Source organism: Hevea brasiliensis, chromosome 5 (assembly GCF_030052815.1).
Source record: "Hevea brasiliensis isolate MT/VB/25A 57/8 chromosome 5, ASM3005281v1, whole genome shotgun sequence".
Taxonomy (NCBI): domain Eukaryota; kingdom Viridiplantae; phylum Streptophyta; class Magnoliopsida; order Malpighiales; family Euphorbiaceae; genus Hevea; species Hevea brasiliensis.
Window position 1 is genome coordinate 103,241,063 of NC_079497.1, and position 14,937 is coordinate 103,255,999.

General features: G+C 38.1%; 1 pseudogene; it reads right to left on the reverse strand.

Moving 5' to 3' along the window:
* Positions 1–559: 559 nt before the first annotated feature.
* The window catches only part of LOC131180136 (protein SLOW WALKER 2-like), a 35,855-nt pseudogene continuing 21,477 nt past the window's right edge, over positions 560–14,937 (reverse strand).

Consider the following 14,937-nt stretch of genomic DNA (forward strand, 5'->3'; position numbering starts at 1 on the left):
ACTTTTAATAATCGAAAAACTTGCTATAACAGGTCAACACAGGTAATAAGAGACTTTATGATACGAAAATTAAAATTTAAGAATTTTTTTTAATAAATTAAGAATAAAGAACTGAAATGAAACACCCTAAAGTCCAAGGACGGTAAGTGCGAATTACCCGCCTAAAATAAAATAATATTCAAACATTTAAAGTTTTAACAATTAATATCCAAAGCTTTTAACTTAATTGCTTGGGGGGCTAAAAGCCTATGTAAAACTTACTAAAAGCAAAGATTACAACCCTAAATAACAAGAAAAAAAATACAGACATCCACAAGTAAAAAATAATTAATTTATGTATAAATTCATCCTTATTATATCATCTTATCTCGCTATTGACCCGCCGGCTGCTCAATCAAAATTACCCAGCATCAGCCATCACTTCAGTAACCTAATAGCTTACTTAAAACTTAATATTGCATAAACCAAACTGTTTAGAGCAATTCATTCAATTCTCATTCCTACTAAACCAGGAAGAAATTGGTGTAACCTGATTTTCATGAGATTGTGAATGAGGCACTCAGTCTGATGACCTCCTCTTCTTTTGTGTTTTCGGTTTTTCTTTTTCATAGATTTCTTTTCTGAGGATTTTCTTCATTTATCAAGTGTTCATAATCTTCAAGACTCGCAAAGGCGACGCAGCAACCTTCCCACCAGATTTCCGTTTTCTTTTCTTGTTATCAAGTTCGTCCTCGTTATAATTACCAGCGTCCAAATCCCATGTGTCGACAGCTGCAACAACGTCATCGGTGTTACCACCTTCAGCAATGCCATCAGAATCTGCCCCCATAGCAAAATCAGAGGGGACATCCATTTCCACATCACTGGCATTACCAATCAAATTGTCATCGTCTTCTTTGGCAACTTGGTCCAAATCATCAGTCATATTCACCATCAGCATCAAAAGAAAGATTAGCAGAATCCAACTTATTCTCAATCTCTTCATTATCACTCTCATCAGCACCACCAACTTCATCGCCATCACCCACATCAGAAAGCTCTTCAGCTGCCTCTTCTTCAGCTGCCTGCTTCTTTTTCTTCTTCTTTGGCTTTGTGCTGTTCATTTTATTCATATAAAACTTGTGAAAAACAAAATCTTCAGGAGGCACATCCACTTCAGCCAATGACACAATCTCTGATCCAATTAAATGATTGTTCATGTCAAGCTGAGGAAACATGAAATGAGTTAGCAATATTAAGAGGGGTTCATAATTTGACGTTGATAATTTAAAGGTCCTTCAAAAAGTAAAGAAAGAGGCAAAAGATCTGCAGCTTAAAGTCTTCAACATAGAAAAATGTGAAAAACCAAGGTAACAAAAGTTAACTTCTAGATAGGTTTAAACTAATCTTCTTGGCCGGTTCAATTTTGGAGCCACCATGCCATGTGGTCTGCTTTGGTTTCTTTTCCATGAACTCGTCTAGAAAAGCAGTAAGTGATAGATCATTTAATGGGTTACCATTATAAACTATATTGGCTCCAGATGGAAGAGTCCCTGCCATGGTAGCAACAGATGGGTGCAAATGAGAAGCGAGTACCATCAGTTCCCACCAGCTTGCATGATCTGCATTGCTGTTGATTCAGAAGATGCTAAAATTAGTAAAATAAAAGAACAACACTCTATTGGGTAACCAACATAGAAAATAAACTGGCAGTCTTAAGTTACCAGACTATCATGTAATTCCATGCTTCTAAAAATGAAATGATAAGACAATTTGCTTTTCATTCTTTTTTCCTCATTCAATCCATGACTAGCATCTTTCACAGAAATAAAGCAACCATTCTAAGCAAAATATTGCTGAAAACACCAACATACTAGTAAGACGGTCTCTATGCTGAGGATTACACCCTCCAGGCAGGGAAGAACATGTAGAGAATACTTGAGACTGGTTACCATTACAATTGGATAGTGGTTGGGATTCTTCAAATTCTTTTGAGCCCTCTTCTGCAAGTAGCTCTTCTACTTCATCTGAATCATCATTGTCAGAGCTAGGGGCAGGAGAAACTTCGCCTTATAAAGATTCACTTGCTGGATTAGCCTTAGCATCACTATGAACAAATTCAAGTTCATTTTCTGCTTTGGCTGCCATGTGAGATTCATTATCCGCTTCCTCCACTATGTCCTCAAAATTTTCAAGATCTTCATTAACCGACTCGTTCTGCATTACCACGTTCCTGAATGATGAGAGAGCTTTAATTCTAATGTAAGATAATCCTCTAATTACCCATAAAGAGGAGAACATAGTTCATTGATCAAAAGAAACCAGAATTACCATAAAGGAGGCCTTGCTTTAAGAACTTCAGAAAGAAGAAATAAGAAAACCCCATGCATATTGAGATGGCTGCTGGAGGGAAACCTGTTCAAGTATATACATAGTCATTTTCTGTTTTGAAGCGTAAACCATCAAAAAATACAAGTCCCTATACTGATACTGAAACATAAAATGCCTGACATTTAAGGAATTTTGTAACATCATTCAAAGTTCTCAAACTAGCAGTTGAAACAGATAAAAAATAAAAAAATTAAAAAAAAAAAAAAAACACCCAATATGAAATTCTAATGACTGATTTTTTTTCATTTAGAATGTCTTTTCCAATAGGGAAGAAAAGAGTTTGGGCAATCAATTGAAATATAAAATGTGAATAACCATATATTGCACTATCATGGTGAAGACGGAACCACATCAAAGAAATAGCTGACATTTCAAGCGTATTGCCCTGACATATTCAGGCATCATTACTACTCGTTTTAAACAGAAAAATTTCTCAGCTAACCAAAAAGAAACAGGCTTTCATTTCACATCATTTACTAAAGAAATGTCATAGTACAACAAGCATACAAGTTACTAACCTGAAGTAGTCGCTTTGAGAAGGCAGACGCACACTTCAAATTTACATCATTTTTCATTGCCCTCAAGAGGAGTCCAATAAACATTTCCGCCTGAAAAATAAACCATATACAAGGGAGATGTAGTCAAGTGAGTAAATGACAGACTTTGTTCAGATGATTGCAAAATTGAAATTATGCCTTTACAACAGATCATTGTAGACAATACACTAAGAAACTGCACATTTTATCAAAATTCACAGCAAGAAAAGGAAGTTAGAGTGAGGATGTCAATGTAGTGCAATGCTGCACTTCAAGCCACCTTATACCTCTAAAGGAATCAAGAAAAAAATAATATAGTGCAATAAAAGTTTGGAAGTGAAATTTAAAACAGGAAGAAATCATGCCAGATACCAAATTCACTGATCCCCAGATCATCTACATTTCTGAATAAATGAACTGTCTTGGACAAAAAGAAGCCAAAAGGGGACAGAAATCTGTCCTATCCCATGCTAGGACGAAAGATCAATGCAGAAAAAAAAATTAAAAAGCATCCTCAATATCACCCAATTTTCTGGCATGCTACAAAGCTTAGCATATCTTGAATTGCATAAACATAAATGGGGAAAAATGATCTCACCCATATGTATAGAATAAGCCCATCTGAAAGTTTAAATGTTAGCAAAAGAGTTGCAAAACCCTAAAATGATGTGAACTGATTTTTCTTTTTCTCTTCAAAACATATGTACCATGATATTAGAGTTACACTGTTAAAGAGAAAATTTTGGAATAATTCAATTTCTAGAAAAAGAAAACAAACTAGTTATTTGCAAAAGACATAAACAATTGTCAAGCACGGGCAAATTCACATTATCACCAAGCTAAAAGCATGTAACCTGTTAGACTTGCCATGGAAGAATTCATGGCAGCTGGAAATAAAAGTTTTGAGTATAAAGCATGGTAAAACTGGTCACTAACAATCTGGTTCTTGGATGAGATTTTATCGAGAAGCATCAATGCCTGAACTCCTACATTAAAATTCTTTGAATGAACCTGTACAGTCAATTTAAATGTTGTCGGCAACGCACCATAACCATGTTAAGCCCCATCGATAAATAGCTGCCTAACACAAAATTATTTTTCAACCAAAATAACAAATAACTGTAACCTTATCAATCGGAAGAGCATTGGTGTTTGGACCTCAATAATGTCATCAGCCTCAGTGCTAGAAACATAAGGAAATGCTCTATTAACACCCTAAAATGGCCAGTGAAAGTAAGCAAGAGTCCCGGAGCAGCGCTTTAAAAACACACAACAAAGCTAAAAATGGTAGAAATTTAGGTAAAAAGCATGAACTTAATTCAATCTTCTCCTACATACCATAACTTTCATTTTGAAAAAGAGATTCTCATACTGACTGTTAGAAGAGCTGACAGAATTCGTGAATCCAATTCAACATGAGATTCTGGTGAACTTTCCCCTTTGTTCTGCTTGACAGGATTAGAAGTATTTCTATCCTTTGCTTTGCCAACTTTATACATCTTTTGACTGCTTTCAGCCTCAGTAATCAGCAACTGCAATTGTTATTTGTAAATGTTTTTGGTTTTCCAACAATATTATCAAATTGCAAGCATGATTTAATGTTTTAGCAATGTAATCACATGTCTACTCAGAAGTAAATCTTTATTTAATATGGAAAATTAATATTTAGTCACTGCATTTTAACAAAACTATTTAGTCCCTCTATTTTGAAAATATACTATTTAGTCCCCCTATTTTTAGTCTTCAACTATTTAGTCCCTACCATTATTTTAAAGCAATTTTTCTATTAGTCAACTCAGTCAAATGAGAGAAAATAGTTGTATCATTCAAATTACAAAGACTGAATATTGATTGCTTTAAAATTACAGGGATTAAATAATTGTATTATTCAAATTATAAGGACTGAATAGTTGAGTTGGGAAAAAAGTTTTGCTTTAAGATAACAGTAGGGACTAAACAGTTCACGGACAAAAAAAAGGGGAACTCAATAGTGTATTTTGTAAAAAATAGAGGGACTAAATAGTTAGTTTCATTAAAATGCAAGGATTAGACAGTAATTTTTAGTTTCGTTAAAATACAAGGACTAGACAGTAATATTCCCCATTTAATAATAAATAGACTCTTCAATTAAGAAAATAAGTTGAGCAGATTCAGAACTTTGCATCTATAAATAACTCATTGAATAAAGCAAAAAAGAGTCTCTTGTGTACCCTCCCATTGTGCGCACAGTGGGAGGGGACACAAGAGATTTTCCGATCTCAATTGAATTACACCAAGATCAGCCATAAGCCCTTACCATTTTACATTAGTTTTAGATGAATTGACGAAACATATACAAGAGAGTATTCCTTGGTGCATGATGTTTGCGGATGATATTGTTCTGATAGATGAGACACGAGAATGAGTCAATAAAAAGCTCGAGATTTGGAGAAGTACTCTAGAGTCAAAGGGTTTTAAGTTAAGTAGAACGAAGACAGAATACATGCATTACAAGTTCAGTAAAGGCTAAACCGTTAATAGGGAATGAGTTAGTTTGAATGGAGTGGTATTGTTTTAAATTAATCACTTTAAATATTTAGGCTCAGTCCTTCAAGTAGAGGGGGATGTGAGGAGAATGTTAGTCATAGGATTAAAGCCGGATGGTTGAAGTGAAGACATTCCACTAGAGTTTTATGTGATCGTAAGATTCCCAATAAGTTGAAAGGAAAATTTTACCGTACAGCCATACGACCGGCTATGTTATATGGTAGTGAGTGTTGGGCACTGAAAGAGTCGTATGCACCTAAGATAAGAGTTGCAAAGATGAGAATGTTAAGGTGGATGAGTAGCCATACTAGACTAGATAAAGTCCGTAATGAGAGTATTAGAGAAAAGGTAGGAGTGGTGCCAATTGAAGATAAGTTGAGAGAAGGGAGATTGAGGTGGTTTGGTCATGTGAAGCGTAGACATACGGAGGCTCCAGTTAGACAAGTAGAGCACATTAGGTTAGAGGATAGAAAGATAAAAAGGGGTAGACCTAAATTGACTTGGAGGAGAGTAGTACAACATGATCTAGAAGCATCACACATTTCTGAGGATTGAACCCAAAATCGTTTAGAGTGGAGAAAGCGAATCCATATAGCCGACCCCAAATTTTTGGGATAAAGGCTTAGTTGAGTTGAGTTGAATAAAGCAAAAAAAAAAAAAAAGTGGAAGGTCATTGATACCTTGAATAGAGCAAAGTACACATCAATTAAATGTTTTGCAACCTTTGGTCCATCTCCTTCATGACTCAGGCGAATCTGGCTCAAAAAATTAACATGTACATGTATAAGGGAAGCTAGATAAGGGCCATAGGTTAAAACTTAACCAAATTGAATTTTGGTAGTACACTGTGGTTTGAGTTCAAAACATGCATCAAATAGGAATAAAGTATTGTCCACGCATGACCAGAGAAGCTTGGCACATAAAAGCACAATTAAAGAACAATATTCAGGATGATAAGAAACGTGCACAATTTGCTTGTGCAATATAAAAAATCATTGTGTATGCATTACGAGTAAATCTTGTCCCAGATGTCTATACCTAAAGAGAAAAGAGGTTCAAAATTCTAGGGGAAGACTACAAAAAAACAAGGGCTTCATGGTCAACACTAAACCTGCTGCTCATGTTGACATGTTCCTTTCTTTATGAAGAGAAACAATGATCAAATGAGTAACAGGATGACTAGAAAAGTAAATGCATCCAAATGTTGTAAATGAGTTTGCATTATCAATGAACTAGGAAGGCATTTTCCCAATGCCATTACATTGGCAAAAGTGCTAATACAAATGAAACTATATATATATAACACCATGCAGTAATCTCTGAAACCAAACAAGGGACTAAAATAATGAAGACTTACAGCATGGTATTTTGCTCTTAGTCCTAAATGAGGTCAAAACAGAAAAGAGTCCACTTCATCAATCACCACAGCCTGTAAAAAGATATGGCTAACTAGTCAACTAAATGAAAAATTGGGAAACAAATTAATTATAGTTTTAAGTGACTAGATTAGAAGTTGTGCCTTCATATTTGGGTGGTCAGATAAAAGGTTTGACAAGTGAAAGTCAGCATTGGATGCACCCCTATTTTGAGGATCACCTAGCTGCAAGTAATCAAAATATAGAAACATGCCTGCATATTAGCTTCAAGAACTGTACCAAGGAAAACAGTGTCAGGTTCAATTTTTAAGGAGGCTAAAAGCCAACATTAACTTACTTTGTTAACTAGGGCAGAAAGCAATCTGTGCTCCTGCTCTGATTTGCTTTTCAACAGAGCATACATGATCTGAAATCACGATCATCAAATGAGTTTGTTTTAATATAAAATTATCATGCTCACTCAAACTAAATGTAATAAAAAAAAAATTAACAAATTACAAAGAAAACTATCATGACCAATATTGGGCGATGAAGAAACAACAATTTCACAAAGTGAGCACAGTAGTGATGAAGATGCTAAAGTATAAGATGGCATGTAAAGGGCCACACAAGGCATATTTTTTTTCAAAAGTTGAAAATGGGACCATTGAGGATGAGTTGAGGAAGTGGTGACTCAGATGGATTGGCCACGTCAATCCATGTATAAAGTACTTGGATGGAGGTACACAAATGGAAGTCCATGGAAAAACTCTTTATCTGTCTCGAGATGCATAAATTAGTGACTGTGACACATTGAAAACTAAGAACAGACTAACCTTCAATGCCTTATCTTTTAGTACGGGTAGCATATCTCTTGATGCTTCTTCAAGTGCAAAAACAAAACATTCATACCAAAGATAGTAAAGTAAGTTCACATAAGAACAAGGGTATATATTTTAAGATAGAACATAGAAGACAATATTAGTCCAATAGAAATTAACCTGAGAAATTAAAATACAAGAGCGCACTTAAGTAAATATTCACTAGAACGATGGATTTCAAAAACGGAGTTGTCATATTAAGCACACTATATTATATTCTCAAAGAAATAACCCAAAATTTATCAGGGAACAAAAGCATAAAATCACTTTAATGCCCCACAATTTCATAATTTAAGTCAGAAATCCTAAGCTTACCAGATCTACATCCCAGAAAACAAGAAAAAGATGATGTCAATGTCTGAAATTAAATACATTAACAAATAATCAAAGATATTGTTTTGATAGAAAAGCTTAAAAATGAGTAATACATGAGGTCTGCTTGAAGTTTCAATAATAATTCTATTTTCCAAATTTTTCATTAAATATAATTAAGTAAATAGAAATCATGACAATGAAAAGTCATTTATAATTTGATCCAACACCAACAGAATTTTTTTCTTCTTTGATATAATAATAATGTTACCATAGTTTGATCCTAGGATAACAATGTTCTGCAAAGAGTGTCTGCCACCAACAATTGTTCGGCTCCACTCTAAAATCAGCACATATCCATGCACAGAATGGAAGTGGAAAAATTATTCAAATGTGGATGCAGCATAAGAAGGCAGCAGTGAAGTTTGCTTTAAGATGAATTTGATTTGCGAACATAATAAACAATCAATCAACAAGAAAATATGCTCCAAAGAATTTGACTAAGAAGTGCACAAGTGTCCCTATCTGTGTCTGTGTGATGCTTTAAAAGTAATAGATATACATGCATGCAGGATTTTTGCGATGCTTGGACGATCACTCACGAAGTGGGAAAAGTGAGAGTCGCCACCTTAGTTTTGAGGAAACTAAAGAAAACCATTTAGGAGTTAAATTAAAAATGAAACCACTTCAAAGCAGAGATTCTAGGTTGGGGTCCATTAACGGGTGGGGAAGGTGTTAGGCACCCCACCTCGTCCCTTAACAAGGGTAAGTAGATTTAATTTTGTGTCATTTATAAATTAGTTAGAAGGGCTATAGTGGGAATGTTAATCCTTTTGGTAAAAGGAATGTTTGATTTTCACTAATTAGGATTACCCGGATACATAAGTAAATGAGACGACCTTAGTGAGTTGGCGTTAATTGTTAGGTTTTGGGATTATCTTGCATACGGGTTGAAATTTGGTGTGAGAATAGGATAAGAACTCTCCTCCTATCTCTTTTTAATATTTATTTGAATAGAGGCCGGATAAGAACTCTCCTCCGATCTCTACTGGATTATTTATTAAAATTCTAATTGGAGGTCGGGTGAGGTCCTCCTCAGATCTCTTTTAGGTATTTATTAAAATTTCGAGATGGGAACCAGGATAAGAATTCTCCTCAGATCCTATTTAATAAAATTTTGAGTTGAGGCCAGGATAAGAACTCTCCTCCGATCTCTTTTAAATTAGAAAGGTGCACTGAAAGGTATTTTTAGATCTCAGAATTTTGGTGCCCTAAGAACCTAGAGATAAGGATCTGAAGTTTAAAGAGGTTGGGGATAGGACTTATCAATATCCTTGGCTAGGCAGGAAAATGAGACTGATTTACTGACCTCTCATGTATTTATTTTACCAATATTTATTTATGACCAATCTACTCTGCTTCTTTTACTTCCATTTTATGGCATCTTTGCGAAGCGCTATCGTTTGTCGGCCTAATAGTTTGACTATCTTCCTTATGTATTATTGATTTTCCCTTTAAGAGAGATCTTTAGGTTGCGATTACCTCGTCTTACGACCATTTACACTCTACTAGGAACCGAGAAAAGCTTGTATTGAAATGACGAAGATTAATAAAGGCACACTAATCACTAAAGAGATGACACGAGAATAACATTTAGGTTTCTTTGCACGAGATGAACTTGGAGAAAAATCACATACGTAAAAGGGACGGAGAGACTACGGAAGAAATGAGCATAAACACTTAATAAAGCAGCGACGTGAGCTCTTACAGGAGGAGGCTGAATCTGTAGGAATAATTATGGGGTGGCCACTAGAAACAAGACCGCGGGTGATTAGCTTTGAGAGTTGATGTTCACCGTGAAGTGGAGGAGCTTAACTATGATGTGATTAGGTCAAGATAACAAGCGAGTGGGATTTGAGCTCCAACGGAAGGGATGAAAATAGAGATGATAAAGAGTTGAAAGTGAAGGCGTGATCGGGTGATGAACAAGCTGGAAATGTAGAGTTCAGTGTTCAAAATCCTTTTCAAGAAACACTTGAAAACTAGTTTCAAAAGTCTTTCCAATCAATACTTCAAAGTAGCGAATAACAAAGCTGAATGAAATTTTGAGTTCTTCCGCTATAATATGACCTTTCTTTTTTTAAATCAGTCCTCCCCCTTGAGCAGTTTTCATGCGGTATTTATAGGAATCGGGTGCTCCCCATGAAGAGTCGGGATTCATTTTGAGGAGATGGAGGGTCGGGATTTTGAAGTACATGATCGGATGTTCGGGAATTAAAGAGAATCAAAGCGAATGGTGAGATCGCTTCTCAAAATATTTGTCCTTTTCCTCTTTTAATCAAGCGGTCTTGAATCCTTTGTCGGAGCGATGCGAGTGAGTGAAAACGCTGGTATTGTCGTCTTCTCTCTTGATCCAAGGGTTCGGATTCATCCTTACAAGTGAGATCAAGCGGTGGGGATTGGGATGTCTGGTGTCATGACATACCACAGCACTGTCGGCATTGCGGGCGATTCTTAGGCGTGCGGTGGGGATCTCGTCGCCACGCTTTAACTACCTCGGCTCACGATTACGGCGGCGGTTATCGAATTTGTCTTATTCTTTTTGTCTTGATCCCTCCTAGCTCCCATTCCGATCTCTCATGTTGATCTCCTATCTCCGATCTCTTTTATCCCTTGATCGATCTGGATTCGGTCCAAGCATTAATTACATCTCGATTTTGAGCGTCGCCGTTTCACTTCGACATTAAATGCCCATTTTCCCTATATATACCCCTGTTGATAGTGGCATTTCCTTCATTCGATTTTCTCTCTTTCTCCTTGTTTCTTGGTTCTAGCTATTAGGGAAAGTTAGGCTACAAGCGTGGTTTTGATCCTCTTAGATGGAATTCCCTTTTCCTCGACGGAAAATTTACGATCCGGTGATTGGATGGTCCTAATTGGCGATGGTGAAGAAGCGAATTTGACCGATCCGTATTGCGGGCTTGGTTGTACCGATCTCGAGTTGCTCAAGCCCGAGTTCATTCGGCTTCTCATCACATTGAGTGTTCGACGGCGGATGAAGCATCCGTCGGCAATATCATGGGATCGATTATAAAGCGATCCTTAGAACACAGGAGTATCCTTGGGATAAGTTATAAAGCGATCCTTAGATCTCACAGGAGTATCCTTGGGATAAGTTATAAAGCGATCCTTAGATCGACCTCTTGAGATAGGATTTTCACGGTCTCTAGAGATCGTCCAAATGATGTAATTTTTCAATGTAATCGGATCTCTAGAGATCGGCCACATGATGTAGCTAGACCTTTGTAATCAGATCCTAGAGATCGCCCAAATGATGTAATCCGATCTTTTGAGAATAAAGACTTTATTTTGTCGGTTATCATCTTATTTTGCATTGATTATTTTCCGATCTCTCTTGTGTTTATCCGATCTGGTTCTTTACGAATGACACTTAAGCGATCCTTTATTCAAAATATTTAACTTATTATGCGATCTCAATTAAGCGATCTCGATCATTCGGATATTTGAGAAAAGTGTCAGAACAGCTGTCGAGTCTCACCAATTGATGCGCCGCCTAGAACCTCGCGAGCATTAAATGCTCGGACTAGTATACATAGGGGAGGGTTAGCCAGTTGTTTTCTCATTCCATTTTCAATCCCTGCTCACAACTTGAAGTTCTCTCATTTTCTCGGTTTCTCAGACAGATTAGACTACAGTAAGGGTTTTAATCTTCTTTTTAGTTTAAGTTCTTTGTTTTTCTTGAAAATGGCGGTGCAGAAGGTCGGAGGCGTGAGCCCTCCTTCCATTGAGTTCTCTTGGTCATCGTCGATGAAGAAGAAGCGATCGAACCAAGGCGCAACTGGACCCCTTAGGGTCCTGCTCCAGTCGAGTCGGGTCGTACCATTAAAGCGTATCGCCCTTCTTCAAGGAGAGAGACCCTTCCTATGAGCGAGCTTCCATCGGTTCTTGAGAATCCGATGCGCAATCGTTGTTCAAGAATACAACATTTGTCTGATTCATATGGTGATCAAGTGCCATGGCGATCTTCGTGTCGATCATTCTTTTGAAGAGGATGACATGGTCATGGTGTCTGAAGAAACGATTAAAGGCGATGCGAGGTTCCCTCTAGCCGATTTCTATAAGGAGGTCCTAAAATTTCACGAATATCCATTGTTCAAATCCACCCCAACTCGTGGCGGATCTTGGTTGCTTTCAGAGGTCTATGCCGAGCTAAGGGAATCGGACCTCTGACTAAAGTGTTAGCCAAGCTGCCGGCTAACTCAGAAAGGGCGATGACCCTTTGGTTCTTTCAGGTGAAGCCTAGCTGCGAGCTCTTTTCCGATCTGCCCTCGTCTCTTAAGAACTGGAAGAATCGTTTCTTCATTGTGAGGAGCAAAGATCAGAGCGCTTTGAGACTTCCCCATGGTGGTGGTACCGGGGACCCTTGCTTCGAACCATATTACCACGAGCGAAGAGGAAAGTTTGATAGTGATGGATCGAAGAGTGAGGCTGCCACTAAAAAGTATTCTTGTTTGGATTCGGTGGCTGAAATTTGCACCATTAATTTGTTCGGTGCTCACTGGCCAAGACCGCGAACTTGACTCTCTAACCTCGGCATCGGTATTTTCTATATCTCAATTCTCACGACCTTAGTGATCTCACTAACCTTTTCTTTGTGCGGTATGGCGGGTGGTGAGGTTCAAGGAAGCGGAAGAAGGAGAGAGATCTCGGAAGATAAAGGAGATAAAGCGTTGAGCGACTCCAAGCGCCCGATCACGAACACAGGGAGATACAAAGTGATCCTCCCCAACCTTGGTCCGCCGACCACTGAAGCTACCCGATCTCCTCCTAGATCGGAGGAGCGACCTCAGACTCTCATGATTGTTCCAAGCGGGGAAGGGGGCCTTCTCAAGCTTCAGGAGGACCTCTTCTCGGGCGCTCAATCTTGATCGGCTTGAGGAATAACGGTGTCAAGGAGAACTCTGATTTCGCCAAAGTCCTGGGGTCTACCATCTTCTTTCAGGAGGATCGGGACAGGCTATCCCAGAATGGCCTTGATGACATATTGACTCGGACCATGAGCTTAAACGTGGAGTGTCTGGTGAACCAGACCATGATCAGGAAAGGATTCAGCGCTGGGTAAGGAGATCGGGAAGAAGAACCGGAAGTGGATTCCCTCCGATCCGAACTCTCATCGGCTCGGGATTATATATCTCAGTCGAGGGCGGGCAAAGCTCCATGAAGGCCGGTTGGCGAACAGAGCCGTATTTGGACGAGAGAGGACCGCGCTCTTAAGGAAGTCCAGCGCTCCACGCCAATGCATCCTCTCAGTCGCTCAACATAGAGGAACTCGAGGCGAAGGATAAGGAGCTTAAGGAGAGGGATGAGGAGATGGTGGCGGAATAGTGAGGCCTATGTGAAGGCTCACAAGGATCTCTTGGCCGCACTCCGGGGCGTTACCGAAGAAGACTTTTCTTGGATGGGCGACACGGCACCGGGCGATGGTGAAGATAGTGAGGATGGCCCAGGGTGAGAGGGAGAGAGGAGTGATCAAATGTAGATCGGTGGGGTGATCCCCACCGAATAACTGTACAAATTATGACATGAAATGAAATGCCTTTTGTTCAATGAATGATTGTGATCGGAAAATTTTAAACCATTATTTATCGAGTATTTGATTGTATGAGCACAAAACAAAAACTAAATGTGATTATTAATCTAAGTATGAGAGATCGGAAAGCACTTTGAACATGAGATCGGTAGGGAAGAAAAAAAATCAGAACTTGACCGAAAATTTAACTCGAACACTTAAGATCGGAATCGAACCAAAACTTTAGCTCTTAAACTTTCGGAAAGGAGGTCGGCAATAAAGCGGTAGGAAAAGATCTAGTGCTAGTTCACTCCATTTATCAACGAGGATCGGGAATATTCTTGGCAGTCGGAAATCAATCAACGGGTTTGAAGGATCGGTAAATGATTTGAGAGATCGGTGAGTTTCAAGGGATCGTAGGACTTATCATTGATTCACGTCTTTGCGAGGAGAGGTCGGAAATGTGACCGCCTACCAAAGAGGATCGGAAGCGTGATTAGCTACTCAGGAAACTTAGCAGGATCGGTTTCAAAGTATTTTGGGGATCGGCCAAAATATGGTGTCGACATTTGCCCCTCTTTCGTAATTTCTATTAAAGGAAAAATTTCCGTATAGGAATTATGTAAAGATTCGACTCATATTTTGGGCGATTAGGTATTTGAAATTAGGGAACTAAAGCACACCTAAGTTAATGACCTAGAAAATTAAAATCAACTTAGATCTATAAACGGAGGTTGATAACGAGAAATTTAAATTGCATGAAATTAAAATCAACTTAGATCAAGGAACCGGAGGTTGATAACGAAATGTAAATTGCATGAAATTAAAATCAACTTAGATCAAGGAACCGAGAGGTTGATAACGAGAAATTTAAATTGCATGAAATTAAAATCAACTTAGATCAAGGAACCGAGAGGTTGATAACAGAAATTTAAATTGCATGAAATTAAAATCAACTTAGATCAAGGAACCGGAGGTTGATGGTGGAATTGCGGGAAAATAAAATCAACTTGGATCAAGGATCCATAGATTGATGGTGGAATTGCGGAAAATAAAATCAACTTGGATCGGGGATCAGATTGATGGTGGAATTGCGGGAAAATAAAATCAACTTGGATCAAGGATCGGAGGTTGATGGTGGAATTGCGGGAAAATAAAATCAACTTGGATCAAGGATCGAGAGGTTGATGGTGGAATTGCGGAAAATAAAATCAACTTGGATCGGGGATCGAGAGATTGATGGTGGAATTGCGGGAAAATAAAATCAACTTGGATCGAGGATCCAGAGGTTGATGGTGGAATTGCGGAAAATAAAATCAACTTGGATCAAGGATCGAGAGGTTGATGGTGGAATTGCGAGGAAAATA